The sequence below is a fragment of the Bos indicus x Bos taurus genome, chromosome 26, assembly GCF_003369695.1.
Source record: "Bos indicus x Bos taurus breed Angus x Brahman F1 hybrid chromosome 26, Bos_hybrid_MaternalHap_v2.0, whole genome shotgun sequence".
Lineage (NCBI taxonomy): Eukaryota > Metazoa > Chordata > Mammalia > Artiodactyla > Bovidae > Bos > Bos indicus x Bos taurus.
This window is the reverse complement of record NC_040101.1, coordinates 50,853,122-50,855,242: the sequence shown is the minus strand read 5'-3', so window position 1 is coordinate 50,855,242 and position 2,121 is coordinate 50,853,122.

Here is a 2,121-nt window from a genome sequence, read left to right as displayed (position 1 = left end):
GTTTCTATTGCCAGGAACTGATAAGGAACAGAGGATTTAGGACAGACAGAAAACAGCAAACAGGAATCCTCCTGTTAAATGTTCTCTGACAATTGCCCCTTATTTATTTATTACATTTGTAAAAAGGATCCTGACCATTTGAGTTTGTTTAGTTTTAACATTTCTTGCATAAAGGAAATGGTAAACAACAAATATAATTGTCAAAGCAATTACCAGGTTACAGTTCCAGACCCAATACCACAGTTCAAAAGCATCAATTCTTCACCGCTCAGCCTTCTTCACAGTCCAACTCTCACATCCATACATGACCACTGGAAAAACCATAGCCTTGACTAGACGGACCTTGGTTGGAAAAGTAATGTCTCTGCTTTTCAATATGCTATCTAGGTTGATCATAACTTTTCTTCCAAGGAGTAAGCGTCTTTTAATTTCATGGCTGCAATCACCATCTGCAGTGATTTTGGAGCCCAAAAAATAAAGTCTGACACTATTTCCCCATCTATTTCCCATGAAGTGATGGGACCGGATGCCATGATCTTCATTTTCTGAATGATGAGATTTAAGCCAACTTTTTCACTCTCCTCTTTCACTTTCATCAAGAGGCTTTTGAGTTCCTCTTCACTTTCTGCCATAAGGGTGGTGTCATCTGCATATCTGAGGTTATTGATTATTCTCCCAGAAATCTTGATTCCAGTTTGTGCTTCTTCCAGTCCAGCGTTTCTCATGATGTACTCTGCATATAAGTTAAATAAGCAGGGTGACAATATACAACCTTGACGTACTCCTTTTCCTATTTGGAACCAGTCTGTTGTTTCATGTCCAGTTCTAACTGTTGCTTCCTGACCTGCATACAGATTTCTCAAGAGGCAGGTCAGGTGGTCTGGCATTCCCATCTCTTTCAGAATTTTCCACAGTTTATTGTGATCCACACAGTCAAAGGCTTTGGCATAGTCAATGAAGCAGAAATAGATGTTTTTCTGGAACTCTCTTGCTTTTTCCATGATCCAGCAGATGTTGACAATTTGATCTCTGGTTCCTCTGCCTTTTCTAACACCAGCTTGAACATCAGGAAGTTCACGGTTCACATATTGCTGAAGCCTGGCTTGGAGACTTTTGAGCATTACTTTACTAGCCTGTGAGATGAGTGCAATTGTGTGGTAGTTTGAGCATTCTTTGGCATTGCCTTTCTTTGGGATTGGAATGAAAACTGACTTTTCCAGTCCTGTGGCCACTGCTGAGTTTTCCAAATGTGCTGGCATATTGAGGGCAGCACTTTCACAGCATCATCTTTCAGGATTTGGAATAGCTCCACTGGGATTCCATCACCTCCACTAGCTTTGTTCGTAGTGATGCTTTCTAAGGCCCACTTGACTTCACATTCCAGCATGTTTAGCTCTAGGTTAGTGATCACACCGTCGTAATTATCTGAGTCATGAAGATCTTTTTTGTACAGTTCTTCTGTGCATTCTTGCCACCTCTTCTTAATATCTTCTGCTTCTGTTAGGTCCATACCTTTTCTGTCCTTTATTGAGCCCATCTTTGCATGAAATGTTCCCTTGGTATCTCTCTAATTTTCTTGAAGAGATCTCCAGTCTTTCCCATTCTGTTGTTTTCCTCTATTTCTTTGCATTGATCACTGAAGAAGGCTTTCTTATCTCTTCTTGCTATTCTTTGGAACTCTGCATTCAGATGCTTATATCTTTCCTTTGCTCCTTTGCTTTTCGCTTCTCTTCTTTTCACAGCTATTTGTAAGGCCTCCCCAGACAGCCATTTTGCTTTTTTGCATTTCTTTTCCATGGGGATGGTCTTGATCTCTGTCTCATGTACAATGTCACGAACCTCAGTCCATAGTTCATCAGGCACTCTATCTATCAGATCTAGGCCCTTAAATCTATTTCTCACTTCCACTGTATAATCATAAGGGATTTGATTTAGGTCATACCTGAATGGTCTAGTGGTTTTCCCTACTTTCTTCAATTGAAGTCTGAGTTTGGCAATAAGGAGTTCATGGTCTGAGCCACAGTCAGCTCCTGGTCTTGTTTTTGCTGACTGTATAGAGCTTCTCCATCTTTGGCTGCAAAGAATATAATCAGTCTGATTTCGGTGTTGACCATCTGGTGA